Source organism: Dermacentor variabilis, chromosome 2 (genome assembly GCF_050947875.1).
Source record: "Dermacentor variabilis isolate Ectoservices chromosome 2, ASM5094787v1, whole genome shotgun sequence".
Classification (NCBI taxonomy): Eukaryota; Metazoa; Arthropoda; class Arachnida; order Ixodida; family Ixodidae; genus Dermacentor; species Dermacentor variabilis.
In genome coordinates this window covers 110,105,991-110,120,355 of record NC_134569.1, presented here as the reverse complement: position 1 = coordinate 110,120,355, position 14,365 = coordinate 110,105,991, and the positions used below count along the sequence as shown (strand labels likewise).

The 14,365-nt window shown below is 45.5% G+C and overlaps 1 protein-coding gene across 1 annotated transcript in view; it reads left to right on the top strand.

Moving 5' to 3' along the window:
* The first annotated feature begins 863 nt into the window (after positions 1 to 863).
* Positions 864 to 14,365, top strand: part of LOC142570936 (uncharacterized) — a 54,574-nt gene continuing 41,072 nt past the window's right edge. Inside the window, exons 1-2 of the mRNA XM_075679237.1 lie at positions 864 to 1,072; positions 3,107 to 3,228. The gene's annotated coding sequence lies outside the window, so the exon portion shown is untranslated. The remainder of the gene's footprint in view (positions 1,073 to 3,106; positions 3,229 to 14,365) is intronic.

Genomic DNA, 14,365 nt, shown 5'->3' with positions numbered 1-14,365 from the left:
TGTGAAATATATTAATTAATTATTGACAACATGCCTTGATTTACTTGCTCTATAGCGGCTAGGTAGCGGGCGTTCGCGATGGCCTCCAAAGAAAAGAACGATCGGGAGGCCGCGAGCTATAGGAATGAAGCGCTCCAGGCTTCCGGGCCCGAACCACCCTCTCATGCGCCGCCGGCCAGCTGCCTCGGCTAATGGTGGCTTCACACAACAAAAGTAGACGGCCCGCATCAGCATCCCGCTTGCAGGTTCATCAACGACGTCAAGAAATCGCAATTCGAGCGTTGTATAACACGTGAAAGTAGCAAAAGCAAAACAAGAAAACAGGTTTCAGTAATTATTTGCAAAGCTACGAGATTTCTAGGAACGTTTCTCCACAAATTGCACTTCTAATGTCTTGGCTCATTTGCAATGATGCCCTGCACCGCTGCACGGCTGCATAACATTCTGCAAGGATTGAAAAGAAATAATTTTCTAGAAAAGCTGTACTTACGTTGCAGATGTTTGAAGTTTGTCGTATCTCTCCCACAACAGGCTTCCTAGTTAAACGACATATAAGCGACGTGCGCAGCATAGCTCACTGTACAGACCGGAAACCCAAGCCTAGTATACATGACTCGTTGTAGGCATAAAAACTGTTAAAAGTCCAGTATTCAGTACTTCATGACTTCATGACATAGAATGACATACACCTCATGAGTGATGAATGTATTTCAGCAAACAGTGACACACACGTACGCGCGCACGCGCGCGCGCACGCACGCACGCACGCACGCACGCACGCACGCACTGCTTCGCGCTGTATACTGCTTCGCAATTTGTGGTGAAGTGCACTTCTCCTACTGTGCTTTTCATCCGCAGCTGATGTCCCCTCGAAGGCTACTTTCTGCCTATTGGAGAACGGCACGTTCAACAAAAAAGCTGCATCAGAATTCTGCGCAAATCGCCGTTTGTTATTGCTGACTGCAAAGCTGTTTTATGAGATACATACGATCTACTTTGTTTGGAAAGGACCCTTCGTTGAGGGGTTCTATCCGCGCTTGGTATATTGGGACGCACGCAGCACGAGCAGCCGGTAAGCGTGACTTGTTTCTCTTCGTTTACTGCAGCTACACTGAAGTACGCCGTATAGCTGCAACTTTAATCGGTGCTCGTGCGCGTATTTATCAGAAGAACAGCGTAGTTGAGATACACAGAGTTTAGGCGTTGGGTGTCTCAGGATAGCGTGCCACCTGAGGAGCCGTTACATTATAGTTATGGAGGAACAAGGCAGGATGAGCGTAGTAAGAGCTTTTGGAATGCAATATCATGCAACTACTAATACGTGTAGCTGTACACATATCAGGTATAATTAGAGCACATGCTCTGAACTTTGGTGGAGTGCCAGTGCATTCAAACCACGGCTCCTCCAACAGTTTTTACGTAGCGTTAGCAGGTGCGACGGAAGGACCGGTAAAAATGGTTGATCCAGAAGGCTCCACAGCCTGACACAGCGTCTCAATGTGGTAGCTGCTACGAGGAAAGAATTCTAGCAAGTGAGACGTGATGCGCACGACAAAATCCTCCCGAAGCTAGTTGCACTCCGCGCGAAGAAGACATGATAAAAACATTTATTTAATCGCATCGTCATATTATGTATAATCAGGGACCATGAACTTGCCGTGAGTAAGCTTTGAATGGGGAGGATGCGAGCAACTAGGCGAGGCACGAGAAAACTATGCGTCAAGTGTGGACTAATAGCTAGTGCATTTATGCTGCTTTGTTGGGAGACAGAGGTTGGATCCCATCATCGGACACATGAATTTTTCATTATTAAAGAGGCCGTCGACACAAAAGCCTAACTACCTCACCGCCTACTGTAAAATGCCTCTGACGAGCATGACACTGCTTGGCATTACAAATCCAAGCCAAGGGAATAAAAAAAAAGTATTGTTTCAAATTTAAAGAAGGAGGTGCACACTCTGCATTTTTGAAAAGTTCTCAGACGTGCGGCTAATTCGTGAAATAGAAAAAAGGAAAGTTTTTCAAGAGTCCATTGGCTGACGAGTTTTTCCCGTAACATTTATGTTTCTGAATTTTTTCGCCAACACCAAATCATCGCCATTGGACATTGGGATACACAAGTTGGTTAGTTCAGAAACGCTAGTGGTCCACTTTGTTGCTGAGATTGAGTTTCTGAGGTCTAAAATAAGACGTGGATGTTGTGTATCGGAACAGCACTACTGGAATGTTAGGATGCCGTATGTAGTACACTTCTGGAGTTTTGAAGCACCGCTGCTTGCGTTTCGGTGCAACATTGAAGTCCAACTCCGACCACCGCGAAACCCTTATTCTAGGATTGGTCAGCTACAAAACTCATTCTGATAACTGTGATGGTGACATAATTTAAGAGCCGCAGCAATCAGGGACAACTTTAACCGATGAAGGTGATGAGGAGTGGCGGGAAGAATTGTTCCAGATGCAGGGGTGCGGAATATTATCGTTTTTTTTGTCGCGTAAGCGAGTGATTTTTAAATTAAAAGTGCTGGTAATTGCCGTACGGCTGAAGTCGATATCACCGGTTCTATTCATATTCATGTCGGCAGCTTTCATAGTGTGTTGACAGGCAAACAGTCTTTCTGCATAATATTCATTATTTACTGCAGCCTGCAATTGGCAGTCAGGTGAGCTTTTTCGAAAGCTTACAGGCGGCATGAGAAGCAACAGCTACCGTTTCTTATTGTATATGGCGTGGCCATGCACCTGAAACATTCTCAAGTAGGAAACAGCAACAGCCTTATCTAGCTGACGTAAAAGCAGGTCGGCACCGTCAGGGGTGCCCGCCACTTTCGCTAACAAGGGCACATGCTTAAAAAACACGATATCATCAAGAGAAATCCGGAGCTTCTTATGAATGAATGAATGAATGAATGAATGAATGAATGAATGAATGAATGAATGAATGAATGAATGAATGAATGATCACAAATACATATGGCGGCCTTTGAGCACGAAGTCTGGTCCTATTAAAAGAATATAGTCTTGAAATACAAATAATACTTTTGTGCTTAAAGCTATGAGTAAGTTGTTTGTCTCGGTTCACCAACGCAATATTTTTTTTTTGTTTCAGGCAAGATAGCATCGACGAGTGCCTCGCAGTCGAATTAGAATCTGACACTCCACAGTTCTACTTTCCCTTTCCACAGTACAATAGGATTCCACGTAACTGCTCTGAAGAACTCGGCTACGTATGTAAGTTGGCTCAAGGGCGTGAGTGGCTAAAGCTCCTAGGCCCACAAAGCGAATTTTAAGATTATGCGGCATCCAGTGCTACTCCTGACCGTTTAGCGTTCGTTTTACGTATTTGAACTGCCATGTACCAGCCTGTTACATGTATGTGCTGTAACGGCGACATCCGTTTGACCAAGTTCCATGTGTAGTATCTGGCAGGTGAGCTTTAGCGCTGATAAATCAATCCTGATACGTGTCACCAGAAATCAAGATACATCGAAATTCTCGTACACAGTAAATAACTTTCCACTGACGGCAGTAAATAAACACGGATACCTTATTTGATAGTATGAAATGGCCTCAGATGACACTCTCACGGGAATTACGTGATAACTACTGCACTAAAACGGCTGTTCTATCTCAGAACACGCATTTGAGCAGCTACATTAGACGTAGAATTTTTAGTTTATAATATAGAAATTTTAGCTTATAATATACTCCGAAAGCCTGTCTTTTAATGCCTTAAAGTTGCCTGATTCCCGTATACTAAGACATTAACTACCAGACAGAGGGAATTCAACGGAAAACAATAAGTTTCATCTTTAACAAGTACAGCATTACTGATTCACCACCAGAACTAATTCACTCAGCAGGACTGCTTAAGCTGCAGTACCGCACAAAACTCGCAGGAGAAAAAAACGATCTGCTGACTATCGAATACTATGTTTAACATAGACAGCACCACGTAGTACCTGCGTAAGTCATTAACAAGACGCATTCGTCATAAAGGTCCTCAAACAGTAGGAGTATCACTTTAGCATTGTTTGGCTTGCGTTTAGGATTGGCACTTAGACAATGGAATAAATTACCTGCATACTTAACTAGCACTTTGTCATTAGTAAATTTCTTACGGTTGTATGAGGTGCACTTGTACGCACAGCAATGAATTTTCTTTTTTTCGCTTTGTTAACAGCAATGCAAATAACTTTCACTGTCGTGTAAATTTTTGTAGCCTACCCGTATTTGTCTTCGTGTTCTTTTCTTCCTAATTGTATTTTTTGTGTTTGAAGCTGAATACGTTGTAGTGCGTGTGTTGATCACGTATGTGCCCTTCCTGCAATAGTCCCTATAGGGATCGGCCGTAACTTGCAAATATATATTACCAGATATATTTAAGGCAAGGTAAGTACACTAAAAAAAAAAAGGTGTGGTCCTTGCAAAATCTTTTCTCAGCATTACAATTGCTGGGAATTTTAGCGTAGAGGACAGAATAGAGATGCCGCGACATGTAAACTTGAAGAACGAAGCAAGATCCCTTTTCTTCTTGAGTGCGTTTTGTCTCTTGCACTCATAGTAAAAGTAAGAACGCACTCGTGATCGTCCTTCTCAGAACCTCAGCAGTCGCGTCATTCACCCATCATTGTGTCTGATTCCATCGATGGGTGCGGAATTGCATGGAACGTCGACAGCTACTTGGTCAACTCTTGCCCGGTATTGGCAAAATCTGTTTGGAGTCTCGCGCTGCTGGTCGCACGCTGACCAAGGCTTACGTAACGTGTTTTCCGTCTAGCTTGCCTGCGTGCACTGCACTACTAACCTCTTGGAACTCCAAATGAAGTCTCAGGTTTCCATCTGGCTCCTTGAGATGCCTTTGCCCGGGATGATCACGGCCTGACCTTTCTTTTAAGGCATACTCCCATTCCTCTTGCTTTAACCGAAGTAGATTATCTGCCTGAAAATGTGCGACTGGTATCGTACAAGTGAAATTGATGATGCGTGGTTTGTGTTTTTGTAGAAAATCGCTAATGATTTATGACTGCCATCGTAAAAACACGCGTGTGTTCACTGCGCGGTTCGCGTATAGTCCCGGCAGTTACACTGCAGGTACCGGAATTCATCATATTTTGACTCCATTGTTGTCTTTAGCACACGCCGCTTGGAGATGCTTAATTTGTCCGGTCATGGTTGTTGACAGCTGAGGCGGTAGTTGTGTGACTCAATTTCGCGTCAAGAAATAGCCGGGTAACTTAAGACAGGAACATTCTAATTTCCTAGTGCAAAAGATCGGAGTGTCGACTGTGTTGGTGTAGCTTACTGCTGGCATTGAGTAATTTACGTGTACCTCTATAAGTGATGCTGTTGTGCTTAGATTGTTGTATTTGCTTGCACCTATCCCACAAAATTCTTAAGTTGACAACAGCTGTACTTCCTTGAGGTGTCGTTAGCCGTGCTTCTTGTATGCTGGGCAATGACCGCTCGCACGAATATGAGCGTAGCAACGTTTCTTCAATAACAGCGGGCTCAATGTTGCAGATCACTCCTCAGCAGTGTTAGCTGCATATGGTTTCACATGCCGTGAACGTAATTGCTCCAACGCTCATTGGTATATGTCGATCTTCGAGAGAAGGAGGCACAAACTTAGAAATATGTATATATACGTATATATATATGTATATATATATATATATATATATATATATATATATATATATATATATATATATATATATATATATATATTATTGATTCGGAGGTTTTACGTGCCAGTATGCACCAACTTGGATTTCCAAATGTCTGCTGCGGGGTTTAGCAGCATTTTGAATGGACGCTGGATAATTGGTTTGGAAATATATTGTCTCATTCAGTAACACAGTTGTTTATCATGGAAATATGTTGCCGACCTACACGCATAGGGTGGGGATTAGAACCGCCGTGTGACGAGGCGGTTTCGCAGTCCCTGTTTTTTAAACTAGAGGGCGCGGGAAAGTGTCGCGGCGTAGGCCCATCACCGGGTTAGGTCTCCTATAGCTTGACTGCTCTTTTTTTTTTGCTGACTGATTCCTTTCGTCTAGCATGTCTTCATCGATTAGCTCAAAGGGGGGCCGCGTGTGTAGTTTAATATGTCGTTGCTGGTGGTTGTCTGAATGTTAGTAGGCATAGCAATGGTTGCTGAATGAAAGGAGTCTGTGTCGTCCTTCACTCCTAATATTTTGACTTCTCAGGAAGTATATTTTTGGCACTGGATTTCTACCACTCTTGGTGTGTTCTTTGCAGCACAAGGAAGTGGATGGGATAGAGACGCCGCGATTGGGTGCTGGGTTGAACCAACCGGTCCGGTCTTTGTCATGGCAATAATGGTGCAAGTCGGAGCTTGTCCACGCAGCGTGTGGCTTAACATTCCTCGCTTTCGCTGTGGACGATGTTTTGCTTGTCGTCTGGTTCTTCATGATTTTCAAAACAATGGTTGGGGTACGAATGTTGCTTGGTTTGCTCATGGTGATTTTAAGCACTGAGGCACTGTTGAAAAGACTACATTGAGGTGTTGATGTTTAGTGGCGTCGAAACGCTTGTGAGTGTCTGCGTCAGTGCACAATCGTTGTGCTGATGCTCTTGACTGCATCGGCGCTGGTAAATTTGTAGCCGTTCGCTGTAACAGGTTTGCTGGCGTCTGCATCTGCACAATTGCCTGTACCACGGCCCCGCTCGAACGCAGCCACCTGCTGCGTTGCTGCTTCCTTCGAGCATGGCGTTGCGTGTATGTGCATCGAAACGTTTTTTTAGTGCGGTAGCATAGATACGGATGCGAGAGGCTCGTTTGTCTGTCAGGACGATGGCATTGTAACGACTCGCGTTACTTGCCCGCCTTTTGAGGGCAGGAACGTCACCAGATTCCCCCCCCCCCCACCTCAGTGCGTTTGGCTGCAAAAGCCGCGAAGCCGCGTGGTCGTGTGGCTAGTTTTCGTTCACTGAGTTCTGTCGGGACGCAGGGCTGTGTTCTGGTTTACGCTGCTGGCATGATCGTCATGAGCATGCACTGTAGGGTTTCTGCTGGCCTATCACACCGTGGTCGCACACTGGTGTATGCAGAACGGACAGTAAATCTTTAAATTATCCGCTAATAAACGACGACGACTTTCTATCGGTCTCGTCTCATGCATGGTTGAGATGCGACACCGATAACGCCGCTGCCGTAGTTTGTCATCGTGCCAGTATTGTGATACGTGTTCTTTGGTCTTCGCTCGTATCCAGCTTTTCGGACACGAGCGTTTAGTTCGCGTGTGCGGCACCACGTGGCGTACTGACCTTAAACTTTTCAAACGTCCCGCGGGGACGCGTGATGATGTCAACAAAAAAAAAATGTAAATATTAAAAGCTACCCCTGTGCATTGAACTTCTACACAATGTTTGTCCCGGCGGCGTTATCAGTGTTCCTGACGAAGCGTAACCGCTCATCGCCTGGAAATATGTTACCCTAAGAATGTTTATTCGCGACGAGCGATGGTCGATTCTTCGCTTTTGATAGGTTCTTGCTACGGAGTAAACAAGCTGTTGGAAAAATTGTCGGAAGCACCCCGCGGCAGCCTTTCTACACTCGGCCCGTATTCTTAACGTCCGAACATCGCACAGCTTCTACGAGAGACGCCTTCGTGGAAAGCTTTTGATTTCGACTTATCGATTTCGTTAAGGTGCCCCTAATTTTTCCCTAGCGACTTTGCTATCCGCAATCATGGGCTGCCGGAGCAGCTGCAAATCGAGACGTGCATAACTATTTACATGGATACATGGATAATTTGGTTTTGCACCTTAAGGCAAAAGGTGCACGACACAAGAATTGTACCAACTGTCTCTGTGTGGTCGTCCGTTAACATGCTATGGCCGAAGTTGCTCGCAATATTAGATCCCATTTACTGGCCACCGGGCCAGGTACACCTTTGGGTTCGACATATGCAGTACTTGCAGTTAGTTGTGAAAATACGGTTCTGTCACGGTTATCCACGTGTGTCAAAGGAGACCGTTATTTAAGATGATTGTTCAGGAATATACGCGGGATTTGTCTGGTCTCTATATTGTCTAGCATGTTTCCTTTCCGCCTATATAGTATAGCTGCCATGTAGACTAGCAGATATCGCACACCAAAATGGCTACCCACTTACTCAAAGACCTCGCGCACAACTCCTGACACTTGTATTCAAGACTTGTGCGACTCCCAAAGACATCCTTAAGGAATGGTAAATAATAAATTATGGGGTTTTACGTGCCAAAACCACGATATAATTGGGAGGCACGCGGTAGTGGGGGATTCCGTTATAATTGAGACCAGGTGGGGTTCTTTAATGTGCAGCTAAATTGAAGTAGACGGGTGTTTTCGCATTTCGCCCCCATCGAAATACGGCCGCCGTGGCTAGGTTTCCATCTCGGGAGCTGGTGCTTAGCAGCCCAACTCTATATCCACTAAGCAACTACGGCGGGCAAGGCATGTTGGCAGTTCGAGAAAGGAGACCGGCCGCACGCGAGACAATTTGTTTGCATTCTGATGGCGCTAGATTGGGTACGAGCCGTCGAAGAATGACCGTATAGTGCATTGTATTTAATGTGATGGAGTCCGCGTCTAAACTTTTATACCCAAATTGCCCTGTAACGAATGACGACCAGGCATCTCGCTTATATGTGCAGTCGCCTCACAGCTGCCGGGCGCTGGCGTCGGCCACAGGACCTACTTGGCCTCTGTACAACGCTTGCCGAAATTCTCGCCTTATTTCATACCATCGGCTTTGGGCAGAACTCCTTCAAAACCAATTTATTGGTCCGGAATTTCGGCTACCAACTTTATGTGTTTTTAAAATCTTTAAGTCATCTTTTGTATTTAAGCTAGTAATGTTCTGAGATTTCCAGCGGGTTCACCTTTCCCCAAATGCCTGCAGTTTTGTCGGCCTGTGTTCACATTTTGGGGAATTTTAGCACACTTTGAAAACATAGCGCGGCCCCCTGACCAGGCTGCTCAAAATGTCAGTTCATGTTCATGAGGTCTTGTGCGAGCTGCAAGCTTCTCTCTTCTCGCCATTCATCAACTTCCCGATTTCCCTGTCACTTATATCCCATTTTTACGACGACGATCCCACGGTCGTTGGCAATGATGTAATGGCCATGGGATTGAAGCCGTTTAAATCGATTACACCGTGGACATGACAGCCGCTTTTGCTCACTGCCAATGAATATATTGTAATAATGAGCGCCAATCTTAAGCATATAAGCTGACAGCCTCAAAAATTATGCTTATCCCACGCACTGTGGGAATTAATGTAAGCGAAGCTTTTTTGTTGTTTGCTTTTATGAATCATAATTAGCGGTGATACTGGCTGCGAATGTATAATTTCTTCAGCGTTTAGTGCAATATGAGAGTAGCGAGTTGATGGCAAATGTTACCTTTCGTGCAACACTGCTGCTTGTCTGGGTAGTACCCAACGTACAGCGAGACTTGTTTGCTTGAGGCGTTGTTGTGCGCCATTGTTCATAACCTATGAGAGGGTTGAGCATTGTCATTGCTTCTCATGGCACATCGCATCGCGGCAGAAGTGCTGGCAGAACTACGAGGCTCTGCGTGCTAAAACCATAATAGGATTATGAGGTATGCCTTAGGGGCTGACTGCCGATTAATTTTCACACCATGGTGTTCTTTAACGCGCACTTAAATCTAAGTGCACGACTGCTTTTGTATTTCGCTCCCGTCGAAATCGAGCTCCCACGGTAGGCATCCAAACCGCTACGCCGAGCGTTGCCATTTCTGCAAAGCTTCCGCGGCGGGCACAGAAGCGTTGATTTCACGTGCGGCCGCTTCTTTAGTGTTGCATACACCCTACGGTGATTTAATGCGGCTTTTCATCTGCACAACCTGTGTCAATAGTGCGCTTGACGAATTTGCATGGTGTTTTTGAGAAATAGCAGAAACGAACAGTACCGTACCTTCGATTTGGCCTGCAAACTGTTGTCGTATCTATTGTAGTAGCGTTTACTTATCTTCGTTTCCATAACGTAACTTTTTCCCTGTCATGACCTTCTCTCCTGTACGAGAACTGTGAGCGAAGAGTGGCAAGGCTGTTATTCACTCGTTTCGCGATTGAGCCGGTTGTACCGATTCTTTGCCTCATCTCCTTGCTCCCTCCCTACCATTCAATGTACCTCTCGTCAGGACTTGCACGTTAGTAGAGCGTTAAGTCCTGCAGTTTCTGGAATGTTATCCCTCGGGGTCACAGATAATTACAGCTGTAAAGAGGCTAAGGTAACGACGCCCAGGGAGCTCCAGAGAGCACTGTGCACATGTGACGCGATGGAAAGGTCCAAACGAGTTTCTCGCGTCACCATTCCTCTCTTCCCTGTTCCTTCCAAGTATATGCACCCTCTCTCTCCCCCACACGGCGTGCAAGACAGCAGCAGCAGCAGTGGAAAAGTCGAAGGAAGAGGCAAGGAAAGCTTCGCTTAAAAAAGTCTTTATTTGTTGGCGTAATATCGCGTGTCGTCGTGGCTTCATCGCGTCCTTTGCGGGGTTAAATCACTGCGAGATGCAACTGTCCGTTTTCCACACTAGGATTTCCGCCTTCAGGAGTAACTTTTATCCTGCTGCCAAGACGTGAATGCTCCAGCCAGTTTATTACAGACCTACAAGACCTTTTATTTCAGTATACTAATAATTTGCGTCATACACAGGTATACTGCGGAGGCACTTCCTTTTTTACTGCACTGTATTAATAAATGGACTTGTTTCCTAATGATATTCTCTTATTGTATTCTTGTGTCATTGCGATACGTAGTCTACACAGAGTACTCAGGCACCCTCTAACGCTTTCACTTTTTGCATGATTACGGATGCCATTGTAATGCAAATAAACATACGTTGAACTCCTTCTCAGAGATAAACGCTGAATGAAACGCTGACGTCATCCTGAACATAATAAGGGCCGTAATACTCGATTTTCTGATGCCCCTATTCGCAAGCATTTTTTTTTCAGGATGTGATCTTGTACCGTAGAAATGTCCCTCAAACGTCTCTGCTGTGCTCGTTTTTATCCTCAAGCACCCAACGCAAACTGTCATCACCGTAACTCCATGCATATACTACTGCATATACTACTGAGCTTCAAAAGGCCGTCCATCTAAACTGATTGTCTTCTTCAATCTCTTCATACACCACACGAATTCTCTCACTAATATAATTTTCAACTCACTCAGACCTATTCCTCTCTATCTTTTCGCAAAGTGTATGTCTGTCGCTGTGGTTACCAAATACGCCCAAGTGTATGCTTCCACTCACGCCTTTCTGGCGACCTGAGCAACTGAAGTCGCAGGCTTTCTTCAACACGGCGCTGACGTTCAATGTGGCTATCCTCACCTCAACCACTTTTCGCGGACTTCGAGTCAACGCTTTCTCTTCAGTGTCATCTCTTATACTACTCGCTCGTGCTACACACAACACAAACATGCAACGGCCATAATGAAGCATCAATTACACGCTAGTTGACATGATGTTGATGTACATTTGCTCTAATTACCGGGATAGCAGCGCTACCCTGTTTTGGCTAACATTATCGGTCTACACCCTCGCTCAACAACAGCGCTCGTTATTTATCACTTTTTTTTTGTCTATAGGAGCATATCGTATTTCCTCGAAATATACTTTCGGCTTTTGATGCGATTTCGCCCGTCAGCTTATTCTGTAACGCGGACGGTGACCGTTGTCGCAAGCCGCCGCCTCATTCTGAGCTTCGTCATCACCAGAGGGCGGAGAAAAGTGTTTTTACAAAAAAGCCACGTGATTCGGGCCCCTCTAACTGCAGCGTTCTACGTTTGGGAGCTGGGTACGATAACCACTACGCTACCGCCTTCACCCGCCACCTTCGATCTATCGGCCTTCCCACTTCTCGTTTTCGTCGCTGACGCAGAAAAAAAAAATGAAAAGTGCTTGAGCCGCTAGGCAACACATGACTAACTTTGGCAGGCTACTCTCATCGGAGTGCATGTAGACTTACGGCTGCGTGCAGATCATCGCCTTAGCTTCATTGTCAAGTTGCTTTCTCTGAGCTTTTCCAGTTAAAACTGAAACGCCGGGAAAAAATGAGACATACCGTTGTATTTTTGGTTGTTTTCTAGGTTTAAATCAAGAACGCTCATTCCAACTTTAAAGCAGCAACAGCTTCATCATTAGTGACTTGAACACTCCTTTAAAAATAGCGATTTTTTAAAGAAATGGCATAAGGATTCTATATTTCGAGGTCATGTCTCTGCCAATACGGGCCAGCACCACGTACCGACGAAAAGGCATCACACTGCCGATGCATGCGGCATGTTACTAAATGATGAAAACGGAAAATATGACTGTTTTTCAGTTCTCGCAATTTATTAAATACATGGCACCTGCCACCATGACACACTTATCTAATGCAGCGACGCACAACGTTGGACTGATATTTATTTATCATATACTTCCTAAATACTTCCTAAATACTTCTTAAAGATGTTTAATTTTCGTTTTCATCGCGGAACCGCAAGTGCAGGGAATGCTGCGCGTACAGCGCGGCCGCGTATATGTTGGAGCCGCGCTCCTTTTCCTATAGCAATATGGCCGCCGGCGGCTTGGACTGGCACTCCAGTAGCTTAAGTATATAACCTCCTTGCATAGAAACGACAGCATGGTTGCTAATAGATGGTTGGCTCGGATATGTTTGGCACGAGGCCGAAGACGAGGCCCTGTCTTCAGCATGGTTGCTAATAGATTGTTGGCTCGGATATGTTTGGCACGAGGCCGAAGACGAGGCCCTGTCTTCTAACGCGCTCTTAGAGAGTTATGGCTCAGGAAGCCAGCTGGCACAGCTGGCCAGCATAGACGCCACTGAGCATGTTGTACCGCGCATGCGCACTGGCGTCTACGCTAGGCCACTGGGCACGCTGGCCTGCTGGCTCACTGAGCTGTAACACTCTTTTGTCTTGAAGGGACCCGCACCGTAACATACCACAAAGGTGCTTGCGTTGAGCGTATGTAAGACGAGAAACGCTGTTCTAAACTGTCTGTTTTCTAACTTGTGCAGTAAACCGATGTTTATAGCATTCCCGCAAACGCAAAGGTGACGAGTATGGCAACCGCAACCGCAAGAGTCACGGTGTGGTCGTAAGTTGTCCCGACAGCGCATGCACCTGTAGTTCACAGAGCCTGTCACTAAGGAATACGCGGCGAGGTATGGCCGATGAATAAGCAAATGGCAAGATTGGTATTTGGTAAACGTTAATTACCAAGAACGGCGGGTGCATATACTACCGCGAAGGATGGATGCTGGGCGGTGACTCCAATCATTTGCTCGCTGCGACATACATATACACTTAAGTTACACTGGTTTCAGAAATTCCCGCTTATATTCTCTCAAATCTTAACTGCGACTTCGCCTGCCACCTGGACTCTATTTTTTTCCTCTTTTTTGTACGTCGCTCCTTTCCCAATGTACGGAGACGTGCTTCCATCGACGTTCGGTTGTCCTTTTTCTTATTGAATTCATTCACTCATTTATTTATTCCTAAATTGCCGCAGAAGATAGCGTCTCTTCATCTCCATAATGATCCTCTGTCTGACCTGGAATCTGCCATAGCAAAACAATGCTGCTATGTTGCATATGGCTGGGCGTCGCATACACAGTTTTCTAGAAACGTGCAGCAGCGCGCATGTAATTTTCGGAGGCTTACGAGGCAGTATTGAGCACCTTCTCTGCCACTTCCACACTCAGCACTCTGCTGCCACAAACACTCATCCTAATACATATTACTTTTTATTCTAATTTACATGTCCACGCTTCTCCATCTGTTGCAAAGTACTGAATGATATATCCAATGCTTTCTCCCAGGCAGCTGTTTTACTGCGATAGCGTTAAGGGCCCCGTGTCTAAGAAAGTCTCGTGTCGGCTTCGGCGGCGTAGTCAGTGAAAAAAACTTTCGTACATACTTAGGCATATGTATATGCCATGCCTCGCTAGATGACATGCAGCATATGCGGGTTATGTTGCCACGACATTCTATCACTGAAGATGCCCATGCCTTGTCCTACAGTCTTGATACAGTTATTCCACGGTGTTTTGAAATTGGGAGCCCACAAACAAACGCCATAAAACAAAATACAAACAGCGCATACCTTTTAGCATAAATCTTTGAAAACTGAAATTTTGAAAGTGCGAAAGAAGGTCCGAAACCTGAAAATGATGTTAATTTCGTGGCGCGGCTGCGCACTGACTCTGGGATCGGCCCACGCAAGGGTCCGCGTTTCTACCAGAACGCTGGTCTTCGTGCATAACATTCGCCGCCAGCTTTTCCCGGTAAACATTCCAGTTACATAACCTGCAGTTGC